Source organism: Hyperolius riggenbachi, chromosome 10 (genome assembly GCF_040937935.1).
Source record: "Hyperolius riggenbachi isolate aHypRig1 chromosome 10, aHypRig1.pri, whole genome shotgun sequence".
Taxonomy (NCBI): Eukaryota; Metazoa; Chordata; class Amphibia; order Anura; family Hyperoliidae; genus Hyperolius; species Hyperolius riggenbachi.
Window position 1 is genome coordinate 14,278,686 of NC_090655.1, and position 23,621 is coordinate 14,302,306.

The following is a 23,621-nucleotide window of genomic DNA, read 5'->3' on the forward strand; positions in this document are numbered from 1 at the left end:
CCAAACGAAACTTGTTGACACTGCGACAATAAAACAACAATTAACATGGCTTATCAATATAGAAAGTTGGGTTCAGAAACCCATAAATGACAGAAATAACAATATATTACAGTATATCTGATGGCTTATAGAAACATAGATATATAGTGGTCCTGATACGAGTGCAGCTCCCTGCAAACTGGTTAAAAGGCCAATATAAATATTAGTAGTTAATCTTCAAACTTGAGTTTATAGTAAGAGATCCAGTTAGACCATATTTTCCTAAATGTTTTAGGACATTTTCTTTTAAGATAAACATGCTGTATAAAAACCAATTCAAGTAGAACAAGTATTAATCTACTTATTTATGTGCATTTTTTCCCTGAGATAGTATGGCTGTCCCTGCTGCTTTAAAGAGAATATGTACTCTTACAATAAAAATCATACCATTCTATTCATTATGCTCTTCTGTGCCCCTCTGTGCTGTTTCTGCCTCTCCCTGCTGCAATCCTGGCTTGTAATTGCCATTTGTATGCAGTGTTTACAAACAAAAGACATAGCAAGTGATAGGCTGAGAGGAGCTCAGTGTGAGAGTCATACAGAGTTTGCAGGGGGCCTGGAGAGGGTGTGTATAGCTTCTATCCAATCACAAGCAGAGCAGCACATTCCAGCCTGACTGCCTCAGCCCGACAGAGGAGAGAAGATTAGATCATATAACAGAGATAACACAGCCACTGTGCAAGTAGGAAATCTGCAGTTAGACAGAGCACATTACAACAGGTATAGGAACTTACAGGATAGAAGAAATAAGGATGAAAATTTTGTTACAGAGTCTCTTTAAGACAGATTTTGTTTTTTCTCTGCAGGTGGATGGATCTCTCTCCATTATATTCTCTTTGCAGCCTATTCCCAGGTCAGGAATATGCAGTTATACTGTTTCATATTCATCTATACAGCTAGATGACTGTAATTATGAAGTACTTCAGCATTGCATCTAATGTACAGATATCACACTGACATCCTCTGTAGTTAGCTTAAGAAAATCACCAGATTGCGCTCACAGCCTAGAATCATATTGTGATTAAGTTTGGCGGGTAATGATGAAACTTACTCTGGCTGCTCTGCTATGCACTGCACAGCAATTACCCTTTAAGACCTAACCAATAAACACCGTTATTTTATTTTTGGAATGGTAAAAAGCCCACAAAAAAGGATATCTGAAAAGTAGCTGAAGTAAGTTTAAGAAGTAAAAGTTAAAGGATAATGTAAAACCTGAAGATAACTGAGTGTTTTTTTTATCATTTCCATTGATCCCCTCTCCCTCTGGTGGAACTCTGGCCAATGAGAGCTCTCATACTATGGAGAGGTGGAGACATATAGAACTTCTGCCACTCTCATTGGATGGAGAATGTGACTAGGGGTAAATTATTATTATTATTGGTGTACAAGAGTCATACAGAAAGTAACAGCTATTTGCTTTTAATTGCCACACTAGAGCTGGCCATACACTAGGCCGATTCCCCGCCGATTGACAGCAGATTCGATCCCTGGGATCGAATCTGCTGTCACATCGTTCACGCTACACGCAAAATTTTGATCTATTTCGTCCCGAAATAGATCGATCCCGTCGATCGCTCCGTGCGGTAAATTACCGTCGATCGCCCGCGGGTAGGGAGCGCGTCGCTAGCGGCGTTCGAGTGCCCGACGACCGACGCAATAGAGCGGCAATACATTACCTGCTCCGCCGGCGCGACTCCCCAGGTCTCTGCTGTCTTCTCCGCTCTGGTCTGGTCTCCGGGTCCAGCTGGCTTCACTGAACTTCCTGCCGGGACAGGAAGTTTAAACAGTAGAGGGCGCTCTACTGTTTAAACTTCCTGCCGGGCAGAAGGAAGTGAAGCATGCCAGACCCAGAGACCAGACCAGAGCGGAGAAGACAGCAGAGACCTGGGGAGTCGCGCCGGTGGAGCAGGTAATGTATGCGGGCGGGCGGGGGCAGTGGCAGCACCACCACCACCACAGATTGTGAACGGTTTCAGGCTGAAATAGGTTCACAATCTGTTTGCAGTAAAGGCAGCCATATGATCCCTCTCTGATCAGATTCGATCAGAGAGGGATCTATCTGTTGGTCGAATCTGATGGCAAATTGACCAGTGTATGGCTACCTTAAGTATTCTTTATCTGTAACCTCCTCTCTCCTTGCACTCCTTGTACTGCTTGTCATGTGACTGTAGAATGATAGCAACAGTTTGTTCAGAAGCAATTACATAAATTCCCCCCCATCCCACAGCTGAGGAATGTGATGTTACTACAATAAAAGGATTGCAACCCTTGTAAAAAGATGTCGGCCCTTATTCAATGTATGTTATCTCCTACGTTTTTTCCTAGGAGATAATTTTTTCATCTAGTTTTAATAAGTTCTAGTTAAAATTTTAAACGTTAAACTTTTCAGCACTTTGCAGTTGATAAAGTAGCAAAAAGTGGGTGAAAGTACTACCAAAATTATTCTGAGTAGTTTCCTGCTTGCTGGTGATTTGAAAGGCATTTTATTGATAAGATGTGAAGATATCCCCTAGGAGAAAAAAAAAGGCCTGGAGAAAAAGGGTCAGATCCAATCGACATTTTCTCAAGTTTTCTCCTAGGTGATATTTTCATATTAAAAATAAAATGCCTTTTACGCCACCAGCCAGCAAGTATAATTTTGACAGTACTGTCCACATACTTTTTGGTACTTTTGTTACTTTTTCAATTGTAGAGTGCTGAAACCCCTTTCTCCTGATGAAGCCCCCCATTTTTGGAAGGGGAGAAACATGTGAACTGGTGTGGAGCCTTCATGCCCAGCTTAAATAATCAGATGCTAGCATGGGCGTCCCTACATATGGCAAAATAGGGCAGTTGCCTCTCCCTGGCCGCCAGCTGCCCCCCCCTGGCCGTCCACTACTAACATTTACTAAAGTTCCCGATCGTTCATTCATTCTCCCCACAGCGCTCTTACTACATTCTCCTTCCGCCCCCTGGCCAATAGAGACACAGCTCTTCCCCACCTCTCCGCCCCTTCCTTATAGCATAGTATCCTATCCACAGAGCTTGTGGATCTGCCACTGGCCCGCCTTTGCCCCGCCCCCACCAGCCAGACGTTCGAGGTCTCGAGTGCTGCTACAATGCATCCCCCTGAATGTGATAACATGGCAGAGGTGAGGGCGAGCTGCGGGGGGTGGGAGACTGGAATCAGCGTAGAGGAGAGAGGACAAGTCTCCTGACAGGCAGCTGTTCCCTGTGTGAGCCCAGAGCTGTGTATATCGGCATGTAGCATATGAACAGTAGGATGCTGATATACACAGCTCTGAGCGGCTCACAGTGCATAGCTGCCTGTCAGGAGACTCACACATCCCCTGCTCTAATCAGTGTGCTGCCAGGAGATCAGGAGATTGTCACTCCTGATAAAAACAGAGACTGACCACCTGCTGGGGAGAAAGAGCAGCAATAAATACATACATGCTGACAGTGTGGGGGGAAGGGTGGGGAAATAAACAAGGGCACACTAAGTTAGAACAATTATCTAGGACTTTGCTCAGGGACCAGGGTGCCCATAGATCTAACGATTGTGGGCAGATCCACTAAGAGACAGATCTCTCTCTGACTAATCTGATCAGAGAGAGATCTGTCAGCTGCCCATACACCACAAGCTGATTCTCGATTGATTTCAGCATGAACTCTGTCGAGAATCAGCCTTGTGACCCCACATCCACCCCTGCACTGACCCCATAATGTAAAGTGTGTCCCCGGGTTCCCTGTGCAGTGTATGTTACCTGTCAGTGTCCGTCTCTGCTCTGCCTCACATACATATGCTCTACGTAGTTGTCGGGGTATGCGTATACATCAACATGCACCCACGTATATGGCAGTAGCCACCCAGGATGTGTGTATGTGAAGCAGTGCTGAGACATTGGTGGACACAGACAGGTAACGTACACGCACAGGGCACACTTTACATTGGGGGACAGCACAAGGGGTTCTGTAGCGTTCGTGGGGGTCCCTTTCACTACCTGAACTGGGGGTCCCTGTCACTACCTGAACTGGGGGTCCATTTCACTACCTGAACTGGGGGTCCATTTCACTACCTGAACTGGGGGTCCCTGTCATTACCTGAACTGGGGGTCCCTGTCACTACCTGAACTGGGGGTCCATTTCACTACCTGAACTGGGGGTCCATTTCACTACCTGAACTGGGGGTCCCTGTCATTACCTGAACTGAACTGGGGGTCCCTGTCACTACCTGAACTGGGGGTCCCTGTCACTACCTGAACTGGGGGTCCCTGTCACTACCTGAACTGGGGGTCCATTTCACTACCTGAACTGGGGGTCCATTTCACTACCTGAACTGGGGGTCCCTGTCATTACCTGAACTGAACTGGGGGTCCCTGTCACTACCTGAACTGGGGGTCCCTGTCACTACCTAAACTGAATTGGGGGTCCCTGTCACTACCTGAACTGAACTGGGGGTCCCTGTCACTACCTGAACTGAACTGGGGGTCCCTGTCACTACCTGAACTGGGGGTCCCTGTCACTACCTGAACTGGGGGTCCCTGTCACTACCTGAACTGGGGGTCCATATCACTACCTGAACTGGGGGTCCATTTCACTACCTGAACTGGGGGTCCCTGTCATTACCTGAACTGAACTGGGGGTCCCTTTCACTACCTGAACTGGGGGTCCCTGTCACTACCAGAACTGAACTGGGGGTCCCTGTCTTTACCTGAACTGAACTGGGGGGTCCCTGTCACTACCTGAACTGAACTGGGGGTCCCTGTCACTACCTGAACTGAAGGTCCCTGTCATTACCTGAACTGGGGGTCCATTTCAGTACCTGAACTGGGGGTCCCTGTCACTACCTGAACTGAACTGGGGGTCCCTGTCACTACCTGAACTGGGGGTCCCTGTCACTACCTAAGCTGTGGGTCTCTGTCACTACCTGAACTGGGGGGCTCCTTTCACTACCTAAACTGTGGGTCTCTGTCACTACCTGAACTGGGGGGCTCCTGTCACTACCTAGACTGTGGGTCTCTGTCACTACCTGAACTCGGGGGGCTCCTGTCACTACCCACACTGGAGGGCTCCTGGCGCTACCTTAACTATCCAGGCCAGCCAGCCCAGCATCACCACCAGTCAACCAGCCCAGAATCACTGCCAAAAAGGCCACAGCATCACTGCCAGCCAGGCCAGCCCAGCATCACCGCCAGCCAGGCCAGCCCAGCATCACCGCCAGTAGAGGAAAATTCAGAAGCCAGGTGAGAGGTGTCTACCATATTAAGGGGCATTCTGTCTATATTGTGAAATGCTGTCTATTTATGTGCCTCATGACTGCTGAATTTGTCTTGTTGGGGGCCTCACGGTTTGTTGGGAGCCTCATGATTGCTGAATTTGTCTTGTTGGGGGCCTCATGATTTGTTGGAGGCCTCATGATTGCTGAATTTGTCTTGTTGGGGGCCTCATGATTGCTGAATTTGTCTTGATGGGGGCCTCATGATTGCTGAATTTGTGTTGTTGAGGGTCACATGATTGCTGACTGCGAGACTATGGAAAAAGCTGAATCATCATCATGATAGCATTAAACCTACTTTTTTAGTTTTTTTAAAAACAGAAAATGAAAACTGGGACGTTCTAAAAAGATGAATACATTTTTCAGGAGTAGGATGGATGAAATTGTTTATCTTCACAGTTTATTTTCAACTTGGATTTTCCATAATGTTCATGTACGAGTTAAAACGTTTGTATTTAGTTTAAATTGCCATGTTGGTACTTTGCGATAGATAAGTGACTTTTGGGTTGCAGTTTGGACACTCGGCCTCCAAAAGGTTCGCCGCCACCACTGTCCTAGTCTAATGTCCCACCATTGCCTAATTCATGTAAATTTAGCTCCACCCGTGACCACACCCGCATTCTGGTCCTTGGCCACACCCATTTTTTGGCGCGGCGCGCTACGCGCGCCGCACAGCTTACCGCCCCTCCTTTTTGCCCCCCCCTGGAAAATTTTCTGCGGACGCCCATGGATGCTAGGGAATCAATGTAATTACGAATAGTTAGGGCCGGTTCACACTTGCGGTTTTGCAAAAACCGCACCGGATGTCCGGACCGCACCGGAGCCGGATCGGACCTGAACCGTACGGTTCCTGTCCGGATCCGGTCCGGTTGCATACGGTTTCCGTGCGGTATGAACACGGTTGCGGTCCGGATCCGGATTCTTAAAGAGTAACAACCTGTATAAAAACAAAAAAAAATGTTGGGGTCTGGGAGGTCAGCAGAAGGGGGACCTGTGGAATCAGGCCCTCTGCTGTTTAGCACTCACCTCCACCTCCGACATGCTGCCAACATCTCCGGATCCGGATCCAGCTGTGCTGCTCCACTCCAAAATGCTTGCCCATGTGTCCCCAGCCAATATCACCGCAAAAATCCGCATAGGAAGTGGGGTAGAACATCCGGATTTTTTGCCAGTGTGTTGTGCGCTCTCCGGTTCTCATTGGTTTCCATTGGCCGGATGGTGCAGTCCGGCTCCGCCCCGGATACGGCTGCCGGAGGAGCCGGACCAAAAAATAGCGCATGTTGGAACGGACACCGGAGTCCGGATCCGGTCCGGCTCCGGTCCGGACGAAACGGACACATGTGAACCCTGGCATAGATTTACATTGCTATGCCGTGCGTCCGTTTCGTCCGGCCAGCATGCGGTGCGGCTCCGGCACGGCTATTCCGGATAGCCACCGCTAATGTGAACCGGGCCTTAGCCAAAACCTGTTACTTTTTGTCGGTCAATAATTACTCCTAGTTAATCAAAACAACAGTTTTTAGTAATATTTATTAAAAGTAAAGTTTTATGCAATATTTTCCTCTAGTTAGGTTAAAATTGTGTTTGTTATTCAGGAATCAGAATTTGTGTATTAAAGTGTACCAGAGCTGATAAAAAGAAAACGTTTTATACATACCTGGGGCTTCCTCCAGCCCCATCTGCTCGGATTGCTCCCACACCGCCATCCTCCGCCCCCCGCAGCTTTGGTACCGGGTGCTGTCACTTACGCCATTCGGAGCCAGTCTACACAGAAGAAGTGCGCCCTCTACGTATCTCTCCAGTGGCTGCTGGAGAGATACGCAAACAGCGCACTTCTCTTACGTCAGACTGGCTCCAACTGACGGAAGTGACGGGACCCGGTACCAAAGCTGCGAGCAGCGGAGGACGGCGGCATGGGAGCAATCCGAGCAGATGGGGCTGGAGGAAGCCCCAGGTATGTATAAAACATTTTCTTTTTATCAGCTCTGAGTCCCTTTAACCACTTTACCCCCCGCGGTACGGATTTCTCCGTCCCTTTTTCCACCCTTATAAAACCAAGGGACAGAGAAATTCATACCTCCGCTGCTGTCCGTGCTCCCGCCGCTCGTGCACACGCTCCCGCCGCTCGTGCACGCCGCCGCCCGCTCGCCCGGAGATCAATGAACGGGAAAATCCATTCCCGTTCATTGATCTAAGCCCCCGTAATGATCTGCTGCTTCAATGAGAAACAGCGTGATCATTGTGATTTTCCCAGCCTCATTGTGCTTCCTGTAAGCGTCCTTCCGGATGCTTACAGGTCGCATGAACACAAACTCACAAATAGTAAAACTACACCCTAAAGCATTTTACATATACAAATACATTCGTTTTACACAATAAATGAACTCATTACCTCCCACACTCCCCATTTATTATTTTTTTGTAATTAAAAAAAAAATTAAAACAAAAAACATAAACAGTTACCTTAGGGACTGAACTTTTTAAATATTTATGTCAAGAGGGTATAACACTGTTACTTTATAAACTACGGGCTTGTAATTAGGGATGGACGCAAAACTGAAAAAAATGCACCTTTATTTCCAAATAAAATATTGGCGCCAAACATTGTGATAGGGACATAATTTAAACGGTTTTATAACCGGGACAAATGGGCAAATAAATTTCATGGGTTTTAACTACAGTAGCATGCATTATTTAAAAACTATAATGGCCGAAAACTGAAAAATAATAATTTTTTCCCACATTTTTTCCTATTTTCCCATTAAAACACATTTAGAGTAAAATAATTCTTGGCATAATGTCCCACCTGGCATAATGTCCCCCCATTCTTGTATAATAAAGAATGGTGCTATAGTTTGTATAGGAATGGTATAGAAGTGGGGTGGAGCATGTGGGGAGACAGTGTAAGCCTGCAATGGGGGGCAAACATTGGTAGAGAGGGTGCGGGGATGGGCAGGTATAGTATGGTGGGCATGCATGTATGCAAAAGGTTATGGCATAGAAGATAAAGTGTGGGCATTAGGGCACTTAGGTAAACATACTATAATACATGGTGGAGGAGGAGGACTGCAGTGTTCGTAGTAATCTACCTTTTTTGAATACACAGCTTGTTGTGTTTGCTTACAGGAGGTAAGTCCACCACTGCCTCCTAAGCACTTTTAAACATTTTAATAATTGCTTTTATTCTTTTGGCTCCTCTGTCCTCGTTTACACTGTACCTAATTATCCACCCTGACATGTCTGAAGTGCTATTTTCAATAAAACAACTTGATCCCCTTATTGAGTGAAGTCTCTTCTCATAAGGTAGGCTAAATTTCACATATTTTGCTAAATCTCATATATTTTGCTAAACGATTACTGCATCTAATACACACTACAAGGGCGCCTCCTACTTTCTTCACCACCACAGTATTAGCATAGCATTTCAGAGGACAATGGTGCGAGGTGGCATGAGGATGGTAGGACTCCCCGAGGAGCGTAGGTGAGATTACGCTCCGCTGTACGCACTGCAACCCCGGGTTTCACCGTCAGAGAATGTGTGCCACACCCCCATAATGACACTCTTTAAAGTGGAAGTACTTTTAACATTAACACCCATTGCTCCCCTATTGGTATTTATAGTTTTGAGTGTATTAAAGAACTTGTGAAAAAAAAATTATAATAAGGCATCTATTCCTATTTATATATTTAATTCCTCGGATTGAAACAGTGAGGTTAGTGTAAGGAGTAGGTGGGGGGAGGTTAGTGTGAGAGTTAGGTTATTTAAAGTGATAGGTGCCTGGATACCAATATTCTACAATTGGCTTACCCGGCATCACCCTCCTTTATTCCATGTTAGATCCCAGGAAGTAAATGCTAGGAAAATCAGGATTGTCAGCCATAAAATCAAATTCCATTTACCCACTGCTCTGTGTTTATTATGTAGTCTACACGCAGTCTGCGTTGCAAGCATTCCAATATAATCATAAATGTGTCTGCTGTAATAAATCTTATCTCAGTCAGCCTGGCTCTATTTTCAGGGGCAAACCCAGGATTTTCAAGGGGGGGGATTCCTGAAAGGTATCCTCAGCTACACACAAAACAGTATAATAATATGGTAGGACATCATGCTGGGTACACATTTCCTGTCCGAGAGGATCTGTGTAACAATCCCTGGAGAAGCAGCTGCAGGCAGTCTGGATGCCTCCGCAGCTGCTTCGGTTTCACTGCCAGGCAGGTCTACCGTCCCTCCGGCGTCTAGTACGCCGAGGAGGGGACTGTCAGTGGCTCACAGAGTAGCTTTGTCGCACGCGCGCGCACAGACGAGATCTTTATGCGGGAAGGAGGCGCGTCATCTGACCGGCTGGTCGGCTGACGTCAGCGGAGACTTTCGGCGTCTCCGATTGGCTGATGAGCGGAGGCGTGGCCGAGGGGTCTCCTCCGCTTCATAAAGGAATCCTGTAGGGGGGTCGGGGGAAAATGAGTTGAACTTACCCGGGGCTTCTAACGGTCCCCCGCAGACGTCCTGTGCCCGCGCAATCACTCACCGATGCTCCGGCCCCGCCTCTGGATCACTTCTGGAATTTCAGACTTTAAAGTCTGAAAACCACTGCGCCTGCGTTGCCATGTCCTCAATCCCGCTGATGTCACCAGGAGCGTACTGCGCAGACACAGACCATACTGGGCCTGCGCAGTATGCTCCTGCTGACAATAGCGGGCTCGAGGACACGGCAACGCAGGCGCAGTGGTTTTCAGACTTTAAAGTCTGAAATTCCAGAAGTGAACCGGAGGCGGGGCCGAAGCATCGGTGAGTGACTGCACGGGCACAGGATGCCTGCGGGGGACCATTAGAAGCCCCAGGTAACTTCAACTCATTTTCCCCTGACCCCCCTACAGTATCCCTTTAAGCGGCGTGGTTTCACTTGCAAAGTGTCTCCTGTTGCGCATGCTACGTGTTGGCACTCAGACCCTTAGATAGATCCGGTGTGCTTTGATCCGGGAGGAAACCGGGAATTTCACACAGACTAGGATTATTATTGTTATTTGATATATATTGCTTGATACCTGTGTATGACTCTGGCTCTCTTCTGACTTCCCTTTCGCTGAACGCCTTTGTACTATAGCCATCTGATCCTGTTGCTAACTCTGCCTGTATTACCTTGATCCTCTTGCCTGCCGATTCTGTACTGTATCTTCCTGTCTGTTGCCAAACCGATCTGTCTGACTATTCTACTCACCAGTGAGCTCTTGTCACTGGTGAGGTTATTACTATTAGTGCCCACCAGCTCCTCTGGTGAGGACTTCTGTTTTGATAGTCTCCACCAACTCCTCTGGTGAGAACTATTGCATTGTTATCATACACCAGCTCCTCTTGTGAGAACTATTGCATTGTTATCATACACCAGCTCCTCTGGTAATAGCTCCTGCACTGATAAGTGCTTACCAGCTCCTCTGGTGAGGCTTACTATACTGATAGTACTCACCAGCTCCTCTGGTGAGCTATCTGCATTACTGTTGCACCAAGCACGTTACACCTGTTACACCTTTTGTATTTGTTGTCACGGCAACTTCTGATATACCAGCATTATAGGTGATTCTGCAGATCATCTTATAATCAGGTATACTTCTGCATTATTGGTGATACTGCAGATCACCTAATAATCAGAATTCTGCCTTGTGCTGACACAAATCGTTACAGAACAGCAGACCAACATGTCTATGGAGACACTGTGCACTCAGGTCAAATTGTTGACCACAACCGTAAACGATCTTACCAATGCGGTCAACACACAGCAGACTCAGATTAATTTATTATCTGAGGTAGTGACCCGACTTCAAAAGACCAATATAACAGTGTCATCCCCTACAGTCAGTGAGTTCAGGATGCCTCATCCTGAAAGATTTTCAGGGCACTGGTCTGACTTCCAGAACTTTAAACATCGTTGCTTATCATATTTTGAGTTACGCCCAGTATCTTCAGGCTCTGAGACTCAGTTAGTTACTTTTTTAAAGACGTTATTATCTGGAGATTCGCAGACATGGGCTTACAGCCTTCCCACTGGTCATGAGGCTTTAACTTCTGTTCAGGAATTTTTTAAAGCTATGTGTAACGATTGCGGAACTTTCTCTGTGTGCAGCGCACAACGCGTGCGCTGATACGGCGGAAATCCTCCACAAGCGTATAATTGCAGGCACCCAGCAAAAGGTGCTACGCACCCGTAGAGGGAAATTCCTGTCGGCAGATGGCGTTGTGGAGTGCAGAGGAACCAATCCTCTGTACCTCCACAAGTGCCAGACAGGATTTGTACGAAGCGCAGAACGCAATATCAAGAGAAGCGATTGCGAATGAGAATGAGCAAAGGGACAGGTTGTATGTGTGTGCGCCAATCCAGTCGCCACCCCGCGACCGCGCACACACAACAGCAGATACGAAACAGAAACACAACCGCAAGAACGGCGATTGTCAGAAGTGACACAAGGCAGATCAGAACAGAATACGAGGATAGCAAAGGCACAGCAAATCATACAATGAGGAGATACGGAAAATAACAAACGCTAGCTAACCGCGAACACCGCACTCATTCGCAACAGTACACGCGGTTATGCGCGGTCTCCACGTGATAAGCACAATAGAGACAAGCACGCCTAACTAACCATCCACAGACAAACATGAAACAGAGGACGCGAACGCTTGCTTAACGGTTACCTCACCGAGCGTTTGTAGCAGACAAGACAGACACACGAAAACAGGGACAAGCGAGAGATAGGATCCACAGCACTAGCGAAAGTGACTAGCGCGACCCAGAGAGGCAGAACAGAAGGATCCACAGCACTAGCGCGAAGCGAGTGCGATCCAGGGACAGAGTAACAGAACAGAAGGATCCACAGCACTAGCGCAGGATGCTAGTGCGATCCAGAGAGGCAGAACAGAAGGATCCACAGCACTAGCGCGAAGCGAGTGCGATCCCGGGACAGAGTAACAGAACAGAAGGATCCACAGCACTAGCGCAGGATGCTAGTGCGATCCAGAGAGGCAGAACAGAAGAGATAGCTGGTAGCAACCGCTGCACCAGCTATGCTCCAAGAACAGAGATCAGAACGACTTCCTGTCGACCACCGTTGGGACAGGACAATCGCAACAGACAAACAAAACAGATAAACAATCCTAACTGCACTAGAGACAAGACAGACACATGAAAACAGGGACAAGCGAGAGATAGGATCCACAGCACTAGCGAAAAGTGGCTAGCGCGATCCAGGAAGACAGAACAGAAGGATCCACAGCACTAGCGCGAAGCGAGTGTGATCCAGGTACAGAGTAGCAGAACAGAAGGATCCACAGCACTAGCGGAAAGTGGCTAGCGCGATCCCAGAAGACAGAACAGAAGGATCCACAGCGCTAGCGAAAAATGGCTAGCGCGATCCCAGGAGACAGAACAGAAGGATCCACAGTGCTAGCGAAAGTGGCTAGCGCGATCCAAGTGAGACAGATCAGAAGAGATAGCTGGTAGCAACCGCTGCACCAGCTATACTCCAAGAACAGAGATCAGAACCATTTCCTGTCGACCACCGCTGGGACAGGACAATAGCAACAGAACAAACAAACAGTTAAGCAATCCTAACTGCACTAAGGAAACCTGCCTAGCACAGTTTCCAGGAATTACTCTAAGCTGATCTTCAAACAAAGAGCATGGCTGATGCTCTCCAGAGTGTTTCACAGGAAGACTCCTTATGAACAGCCAAGCATTGTGGGAAACACATAGTACTTATAGTACACACCTCCAATGAATGTGGCCAGGCAATTTGCATGACAACGTATGCAAATTCCTCAGCAAGCACAAGCTGCAAAACTGACAGAAGCTCTTCTTTCCAGAGTCGTGCAGCATGCAAACCTACACAATGGTCAAAAAGCTTCCTGCCTGCACAGGCAGCTGAGCAAATCATCACACTATGGCAATTATATATGATGATCCCGATTTAGCTATGACTTCAGAAAGGAAGCTCAAAATGCTCCGACAAGGGCTCAATACTGTTGAAACTTACGCTGCTGAGTTTAGAAAATGGGCAGTATCAGCCAGATGGGGGCAGTATGCTTTATTAGATTGTTTTCCATCAGGATTATCTGATGCTGTTGCTGATCTAATGTTAAGCCACCCAGAACCTAAGACGGTGGATGAGGCGATTTCTTTAGCGGTCAAGATTGATCGTCGAGTCCGTTATCAAAGACGGGCTCGAGCTAGACCGCCAAGAAAGCACTCTCATATTCCTTTCTCTGCTCCTTCTTCTCCTCCTCAGGATGAACCGATGCAAATCGGACAATCTAAGCTTTCAGAGGTTGAGAAAAACAGGAAATGTACTGAAAGACTCTGTCTGTATTGTGCTGAGAAGGGTTATATGGTACAAAATTGTCCCAGGAAGGCGGAAAACTCTATCGCCTAGGTGTAGCTGGAGGTACTACCCTAGGCGATTCTGTCTTACCTCTAAAAATAATCGCTTACTGCTCCCGTGTTCTATCACCTGGGAGGATCAAGTCCGGTCCACCCAGGCCTTTATAGACTCGGGTTCTGCAGCTAATTTTATGGATTATGATTTTGCTGTCAAGTTTGGTTTTCCTTTCCTCTCCTTGGGACGTCAGATTGTGGTTACTGCAGTGGATGATTCACCACTACAGGACAAACAACCTCTCTCTCACACTCCTGTATTATTGTGTCAGATTGGAGTTTTGCATAGAGAACAAATACAATTCTTTGTTCTTAAGATGGCTACCTCCACAGTGATTCTTGGTATGCCGTGGCTTCAAAAACATTCCCCTCAGATCGACTGGAGTTCCAGACAACTGTTGAGCTATGTGAAGAGAAGAACCGAGAGCCAAAATATAGTGTAGTAGGTTTTGATAATAGGAAAATAAAGCAGAGTACAATAATATACTCACAAACATGGGTTACCTCCAGGTAACCACTATATAAGCAGGTGAGGAGATTAGCCTGTCCCCACTCAGAATTAAGAAGTCGCTCTCTGTAGACAGGAAAAATGGGGTATCCCCCTCCACCAAGGGTGGATATTCGATATGACAAAGACAGAGGCGCCAAAAGAATAAAACCAATATTTAAAAAGTTTAAAAATTGCTGAGGAGGCAGTGGTGGACTTACCTCCAGCAAGCAGACACAACAAACTGTGTATTTAGAGCAAATTAAATTTATTGGTACACTCCGGGGGGCAGTCGCAACGCGTTTCGCAGGCAAGGGCCCGCTTCCTCAGGCAATAGTGGACGGAGTACACAACAGCATTAGGTCCGGGTAACACCTGGCGCCTCGTAACTGTTGAGCTGGTCCTCTTTTTGCCATCATCATTGTATGGAAAAAGTCACCATTTGTGCTACCAAGGTTCATGTGGAGGGGTTGCCTACTCAGTATTCAGACTTTTCTGATGTTTTCTGTCTCAAAGCAGCAGATCAACTTCCTCCTCATCGAAGTTTTGACTGCCCCATTGAGTTGAGATCAGGTTGGATGCCTCCCAGAGGCCTTATGTGTAACGTTTCTGGGCCAGAGAAACTTGCTATGCAGGAGTATATTAAAGAAAACTTGGCCAAAGGGTTCATCCGTCCTTCTAGGTCCTCGGCCGGGGCAGGCTTCTTTTTTGTAAAAAAGAAGGATGGGGGACTTCGGCCTTGTATCGATTACAGACAGTTGAACAAAATTACTGTAAAGAATCATTATCCCCTCCCTCTGATTGATGACTTGTTCTCTCAGATTACTGATGCCAGTATTTTCACCAAGCTTGATCTCAGAGGAGCATACAACCTGGTTCGCATTAGAGAGGGTGAAGAGTGGAAGACGGCATTCAACACACCCGACGGGCACTACGAGTATCTGGTGATGCCCTTCGGGTTGTGCAACGCACCTGCCGTCTTCCAAGAACTGATTAATGAAGTTTTCAGAGAGGTTCTGGGGCGGTTCGTCGTTGTATACTTAGATGACATACTCATTTTCTCATCTAGTATTTCTGAGCACAGGGAGCATGTGAAATATGTACTAAAGAAACTACGACAAAATTCCTTGTATGCCAAACTTGAGAAATGTCTTTTTGAAGCTTCTGAGGTTCCCTTCCTGGGGTACATAATTTCCACTGCCGGACTCTCTATGGACCCCAAGAAGGTTTCTGCTGTCTTGGAGTGGCCACAGCCTTTAGGGTTGAAGGCACTCCAGCGATTCATTGGTTTGCCAACTATTACAGGAAGTTTATTAAAGGATTTTCTGCTGTAGTGTCACCCCTCACAGAACTTATCAAGGGAGCAGATACTTACAATTGGTCAGCAGAAGCACAATCTGCATTCTCATCACTTAAGAAATTGTTCTGCTCCACTCCCATTTTGAGACATGTGGATATCACGCTCCCTTTCATTGTTGAGGTGGATGCTTCAGAGATCGGAGTGGGGGCTGTATTGTCTCAGCACTCTGGTCTGCAAGGCAGGTTGCATCCATGTGTATTTTTCTCTAGGAAATTTTCCCCTGCTGAGAGAAATTATGACATTGGGAATCGAGAACTGTTGGCCATCAAACTCGCGTTTGAGGAATGGCGACACTGGCTCGAGGGGGCTGAACATACTATAACAGTTTACACCGATCACAAGAACTTAGAGTATATTGAAGGTGCCAAACGTCTCCTAGTCCTACACAAGCCCGTTGGTCTTTGTTTTTTTACAAGGTTCAGATTCATTATTACCTACAAACCTGGTAGTAAAAACGTCAAGGCAGACGCACTATCCAGATGTTTTTTTTTTTTTTTTTTCTTTTTTTTTTCTTTTTATTCTTTTTTTTTTTCTTTTCCAACTCAGCACACAGACCCAAGTTCATGAGTAGTCAGTTATCTGGGGCATTAGCAATACTCTTTTCTTGCTGTACCCCTGAACTGAATTGTGTGATCATCATAGTTGGGTGGGAGCTGGATATTAGTATCGATGCCTTTCTCTTCTCTCTTGCACTATCCAGATGTTTTTAACCCGAGACAATACAGCCCTCGACCCCTGAAAGCATCCTCCCCGAAAAAGTGATACTGTCTGCTACAGAAACTTGGGAGGATTGGGCTTCTACTCTAAGCTCTTATCAGCAGGAGGCTCCTGAGGAGAAACCTGAGGGAGTTCTCTTTGTAAAATGACAGTTTCGATATAAAATTCTTCATGTCTTCCATTCCCATAAGAATGCAGGACATCCGGGGGTTGCCAGAACACAGGAGCTCCTGGACAGATGTGTTTGGTGGCCATCCATAGTCTCTGATTGTAAGGAATTTGTCAGAGATTATTCTGTGTGTGCCAGGAGTAAACCGTCCAGGCATGCTCCTGTAGGCACTTTGCAACCACTGCCCGTACCTGAACAACCGTGGACCCATCTGTCCATGGATTTTGTGGGCGAATTGCCCAGATCTGGATGCCTCTGCAGCTGCTTCGGTTTCACTGCCAGGCAGGTCTACCGTCCCTCCGGCGTCTAGCACGCCGAGGAAGGGACTGTCAGTGGCTCACAGAGTAGCTTTGTCGCGCGCGCGCGCACAGGCGAGAACTTTATGCGGGAAGGAGGCGCGTCAGCTGACCGGCTGGTCGGCTGACGTCAGCGGAGACTTTCGGCGTCTCCGATTGGCTGATGAGCGGAGGCGTGGCCGAGGGGTCTCCTCCGCTTCTTAAGCGGCGTGGTTTCACTTGCAAAGTGTCTGCTGTTGCGAATGCTACGTGTTAGCACTCAGACCCTTAGATAGATCCGGTGTGCTTTGATCCGGGAGGAAACCGGGAATTTCACACAGACTAGGATTATTATTGTTATTTGATATATATTGCTTGATACCTGTGTATGAGGGAAATACACCTTGCCCCTCTGCAGAAGCTTTTCAAATATGATCTGTGCTATGCTCACATGTGTTTACAAAGCAAGCTAGATATGAAAGTGCAGTTTCCAGGAGACAAAAAAAGAGCAAGGGAGGAAATAACAGGGAGGAAATGGAAAATGCCCGTCTCCATTACACGTGATGTGATGCGGTTACATAGGCGTGCTGGCTATGTGGAGCGGTGTGACGTGACCCAAGAATCTTCAGCATGCTGCAGATTCTCACAAGACCATATACGCATCCCTTCTCCTCCTATTCACTTCCGCATCGAGAGATGGAAGTGACGCGAATGGGAGCGGAAGTAATGCGTAGGCGCATTGCATTCCTTCAAAACCCATTTGCCAGTGAAAAGGGCGCTAAGGAAGGAAATTGCATCAGGACTGGCTTCAGTCAGAGGCAGTAAAGATGGAAAATACCTGGAACAGTGTTATCTTTATATACTATATAAAATGTACTGAAATCAAAATATGGACAGTACAATGCATATACTATGTACAGTAAGTAGAACAAGTATTTATCTACTTATATATGTTTTTTGCTTTCCTGGGATAGTATGGCTGTACCTGTTGCTTTAACTGTTGCGCCTGGTTGTTTTGCTAAAATGACAGTACAGGCTGACTTTAAAATGAATATTTGCCACAAAAACCTTATCATTATAATATTTTCTGAATAGACCCGCAAACACTGCATCACATCTGAATCACATTAACACGCCAGAGAAAAAAAAAACTATTACCCAGAGCAGTAATTAATGTTGGCCATTTGAACATTGCATATAACCTTTTATTAACATGAATTCCGAGTTGATCTGTGAGCCATTGCCTGCGATCTAGGCAGAGTAGCAGGAACTGACAAGACTATAAATCACTGGTGAGCATGCCGTATAGATATGCATATATTACAGCCTATATACGGCGAGCTCTTGTTATATGGCATGCAGCTTCACAATAATCTATTAGCATCATTTTATTTTCTCATGTTACCTCCGAATTGTTGTTTATGAAGAAGAGAATGAAGAATCCAGGCATGATAGAAATGGGGTGAGATGAAACAAGGATTTTCCAAATATTACCCTCGACTTTACGGGTCATAATAGTAGAGAAATGCAGCAATTCCAGTTTGGTTGAGCACAAAGCAATCTCTTTATACAGTGCTGTTCCCCTGCCAAACAGCTTATATTTCATTCAGGAGGGTGTAGTTTGTTGTCAGTCAGGGATTCTTTACCATAAGGCACAGTAGGCATGTGCCTATAGGCGCCTGATGATGGAAAGGCGGCTCACTCCTCTCCCCTATGGCCTCCCTCCCTCCTTCCCTATGCAGAGTCCCAAGTGGATTGTAAATGAGAGGATACTCTTCTGGATCTCAGCATTCCACTTACCAGATCTCCCTTCAGTCGACGGCACCTGTAGCTACTTAACCTCTTGCCGACCGCGTCACACCGATGGGCGTGGCCGCAGCGGCAGCCCCAGGACCGCGTAACGCCGATCGGCGTAAAGTCCTGGGGCCAGCTAATTCAGGAGATCACGCGCAGGCTGCGTGCGCATCTCCTGTCCGGGGGGCGAAGCTCAGCCCCGCCTTCAGTCTCCGAGCGGCGATCGACGCTAGGGAGACTGTTAGACGGCATGATCGCCATCTATTTACATGTACATGCGATCGGCACCAGCGCTGTACTGGGGACAAGAGAGCGATCGGCTGTCATAGGCAGAAGCCTATGACAGCCGATCGCCATGCTTCGTCGGCTGGAGGGAGGGAGGGAGGAAGGGAGGGATAAAATTTAAAGGAATAGCAATTTTTATTAAAAAAAAACAACAAAAAGATTTGTAAAAAACAAAACAAAACACAGGGGGAGCGATCAGACCCCACCAACAGAGAGCTCTGTTGGTGGGGAGAAAAGGGGGGGGATAATCACTTGTGTGCTGTGTTGTACAGCCCTGCAGCTTGGCCTTAAAGCTGCAGTGGCCCATTTCACTAAAAATGGCCTGGTCACTAGGGGGGTTTAGCACTGCAGTCATCAAGAGGTTAATACCAAGGATAGTTTTGGTTACATCATACTAAGGGACACCTGTAGTTACCGTTGATAGATAAGGGGACTCAGGGAAAAGTGTCAACCAGTATACTTGCAGTGCGGCTCGGTGGGTATTTATAGGTTCATGGGGGGTAAAGTCTAGGGCGGCAGGACATTTGTGCCTATAGGCTCCTGTGATATAAATCCGGGTCTGTTGCCAGTCCATTCTCTAGAGCACAGGTGTTGAACTCCAGGCCTGGAGGGCCAGATCCATGCCAGTGTTTAGGATGGACTGAGAAAGAGAGGAATGTGTTCTACCTGATGGGCCACACCTGTCCTGATTCAGACCCATCAATGAATTTGAGCTGTCTCAGAAATGTGTGAGGACCTCGGCCCTCGAAGGACCGGTTTGACATCCCTGCTCTAGAGAGAGCCCATATCAGGGGTGCAACTTGACTGCATGGGGCTCCCCTGTGAAATCTTTGGGGGTTTCCATGCTTAAAAAGAAAAAACCTGAACAGGGCCTATAAATGTCATGAAATCTGAGAGAGAGAGAGAGAGAGAGAGAGAGAAAGAGAGAGAGAGAGAAAACAAAAAAAGGCCCTTTGGATTTTACATAGAAACACAAAGGTGGCATATGTCTCTAAAAGTAAACACACACAAGGTGGGCACAGGGAGGATTTCTCCGTGTTTCCTTGTCTCCTGTGCAAGAGTTCAGGTCCACTTTAAAGGACATCTGAAGCAAGAGGGATATGGAGGCAGACGTATTTATTGAATTTTAAACAGTACCAGTTGCCTGGCAGCCCCACTGATCCTCTTCTTCTAATACATTTAGCCATAGACCCTGAACAAGCACGCAGATCAGATGTTTCTGACAACAATCTGACAAGATTAAACACATGCTTGTTTCAAGTGTGTGACTGAAACAGTTTTAATGGCAGAAAGCCGGGGCGTAGCAATAGGGGTTGCAGAGGTTGTGACCGCATCGGAGCCCCCCAGTGGTACCTAACCTTAAGAATCCCCCCCCCCCCCCGGTGGTGCTTAACACTAACCTCTCCCCCATGGTGCCTAACTCTAAGATCCTCCCCCTCAGTGATGCCTAAAGCTAACTCCCTTGTGGCGTCTAGGCCTAAATCCCCCTCTTACTACCTCCAGGCCCAAATTTACCTTCATAGCCGCGGAAGCCGCAATTTGCGGCAAAAAAGTAAAATTGTGCACCCTGAGGCACCCACTAGCGCCCTCGCCATGCACCCAAATTTCCTTCATATGCCGCTAAAAATCCGCATTTTATCATAGGCGCCTATGGTGGTGCCATTTTTTTTTTCGTAAGGGCTCCTGCGCCCTTTTTTCCTGTTTTGCATAAAAAGTTTTGCCAATAACAGGCATAATGCCCATAAGGTTCAACAAAGGCTCCTTCATCAGCTGGGTAAGTAGTGAATTACACCATTAATTATAAAACATTACAAAGTAAATGTAAATTCAGTACTTTCAGTTCTGCTCTATAAATTGGAAGGATTAATTTCATGTTATTTCAGTTTTATTCAAGGCACAGGGCCAGGAACCTGATTACTTTGTTTTTATGCGTATGAAACTTTATTTTTGTTCAGAAAATACGCAGTCCATTACATTGACATCGCCATGCTAGGATTAATGGGAAACATTACTTCTACTTGAATATACTGCTTTTATGCAAATAAACTCACAGACACTTCATAATTCATTATACAGAGCCTGGGAGAGTCAAAACTGCTGCCACTCAGTTAGTGCAGGGGTGGAAACCAAGCAACAATATTTTTTTTCTTCTGAACACGAATAGGAATATATCTGGGATGTCTAAACTGCAGACAGTATAAATTCTAGACAAGAAAAAAAATGTGATTCGAGCTTAAAGAGACACTGAAGCGAAAAAAAAAATATATGGTCTAACGAATTGGTTGTGTAGTACGGATAATTACTAGAACATTAGTAGCAAAGAAAATATTCTCATATTTTTATTTTCAGTTATATAGTATTTTTTATAACATTACATAATTCTCAAATATTTGCAGTTTACACACTACTCAGCATTCTAAATTATTTTACAGAGCAGGCTAGTGAACTTTTGAACTTTCCTCTGCAACAAAAACAAATACAGTGACTGGCAGTTGAGATAACAAGCTTAAGAAGACAGAGCTCTCTGCGACTTTGGAAGTCGTGGTGCTCAATGGCTGTTTTGCTTAGATAACAATTGAAGTTTCTTAACTCTTCCTGTACTGGAAACAATATTAGACTTATGCTTCTGCTCCTAATGATTTGTTTCTTAGCTGAACTACACATACAAATATTTATATCATAAGTTTATTTTCACTTCAGATTCCCTTTAAAGTACTGCAGAAATGTAATAAATCACACACAAAAAAGACCCCACAGCATAACTTACCTACCCCAGGTTACCATCGCTGTCTTTTCCGTCCTCTCTCGTTCTGCTGCAGTGTCCCCTCGTAATTACTGACATTTTCACAGCAATGGCTCTGACCTGCAAGCACTTCTGGGTTACTTCTGGGTCAGCACCATTGCTGTGTAAATGCTGGCATTTACGACAGGACACTGCGGCGAAACTGGAGAATTGACACGACGGAAGAGACAGCGATGGGGACCCGGGGTAGGTGAGATGTGCTGTGGAGTCTTTGTTTTTAACAAGTAATTTATTACCGCACTGAGGGGGGCGTGATTGGGGGTGTTCCTATGGAAGATAACTGCCACTTCCTCCCAAGCCATATTCAACTTTCTATTTGAAGATTTCGGCTGAGTAGTGCGGGGACCACAGGGGGCAGTAGACTGAGAGGTTGTTACTGTGACATATGTCACAGCACCGCACATAAAATGTTACTAACAGCAAGTAACCCCCTCTCAGTTCAGGGGTACTTTAAGGTTTGTTCTGTAAATTCATGCCTGGTCGCAAATTGAAATGAAAAGTTAATTTTATTAACATTAAGTTACAAAGATAGATTTGAGTAGCACAGATCCCTGTTCATTTTAGTTCAATTTTAGCAAAGGTGGAATTATGCATTAAAGCGGGATGGTCCTTAAGGGGGCAGAGACCGCTGGTATTTAAGTGGTTAACATTCCCCTTACCCAATGTATATAACACAAGGGTGCAAGGGAATTGCTAGGAACCCAAAACACCAAGGTCTGTCATTCGCACAAAAAAAGAGGAAGATCTGTGGCAAAACGTGGACGTGGCCACAATGATTTGACTTAACTCACAGGTATAATTTAAAGGTACATGATTCAAAGGTTACCAGCTGTAGTTATTGCCATACTGCCCCACCCATACTGTACCCATACTATATGCCACAAGCAAGTATGTGCTCCTCACACCACAGCACATGCCACACAAGATGTAGACTTGTATATATTTTATTTTGTATGGTAAGAATACATTCTGCATACTCAGTGTATTGACCAGCATCTATAACACTTTGCTCACAATAAAATACAAATTCACCTCTCTTCCCAGAATAAGGACCATTTAAACTAAAGGCTTATACCCACTAAGCAATTTTTATGAATGATTTTTCAAGGTAAATGATTTTTTTTTTTTTTTTGCGACTTCGCAAACATAGTTTCATTAAAATCTGTTAAACAATGTTTCACGACGCACGCCACCCATGGCAATCATTGTTTTTTGAACGACCACCATCTCCTTTTTCGATTTTTGCGGGTTTTGCAGTGATTGTGGAAATTATTGTTTACGCGTCATTCATTTCTGATGAACACTTGCAGATTTGGCCAGAGGGATTGGGGAACGATCGTCTGTCGGTGGAGAACACTGATCCATCTGGCCATGATCGTGGGTACGTAGCTTGAAAACGTTCCTTTATCGGCCGCCTCAGCTGAGTTCAATCTAGTGTGTGTATGTAGCTTTGGACCTTCCTGGTGCCCATGGGAGCCCCGGTCCTTTCAGGATCCTAGCAACGCAACTGCTGAGAACAATGCAAACCCTCAAGTAATTCTGGTGGGTGGAGGCACCCAAAAATAATGATAATCAGCACATTTCACTGACTGAGGCACTGATCACTGCTAGCTGCGCAGCAATGTTTTGTGAGTTCTATTGACCTGAGGAAGTGGAGAAAGCCCATGAAATGCGTTGTCAATCCCTATTTTTCTGTGCAATAAATTCTATGAAATTTGTTAAGTAGCACTGGACACTTTATCTTCAGGAGAGGTAAGCCAGCCATTCCACCTACCAGTATTACTATATGTGGTGGGTCAGGTGACGGGGATGTTTCCTCAATGCCCCTTGGGAGTCCCTTAACCTGTTGGATGAGGGAAGACAGGAGCCTGATGGTGCAGTATCGTTAGTACAGGTGGAATCAAATTCTGTGAGAAGGAATACGCACAAAGTTGGGGTGCAGTCCTGCAATCAGCATATGCGCATGGGGGAAAATAACCGCCCCCGCTCGGTGTCCCGCATCCTTCTGGAACTGG

The 23,621-nt window shown here is 46.2% G+C and overlaps 1 protein-coding gene and 1 long non-coding RNA gene across 2 annotated transcripts in view; one reads left to right on the forward strand and one right to left on the reverse strand.

Moving 5' to 3' along the window:
- Positions 1-23,621, reverse strand: part of C10H10orf90 (chromosome 10 C10orf90 homolog) — a 922,956-nt gene that overhangs the window by 699,235 nt on the left and 200,100 nt on the right. The gene's annotated exons all lie outside the window — the stretch shown is intronic.
- Positions 1-23,621, forward strand: part of LOC137534007 (uncharacterized) — an 89,446-nt gene that overhangs the window by 29,986 nt on the left and 35,839 nt on the right. The window contains exon 2 of the long non-coding RNA XR_011024273.1: positions 846-892. This is a non-coding gene — a long non-coding RNA (uncharacterized lncRNA). The remainder of the gene's footprint in view (positions 1-845; positions 893-23,621) is intronic.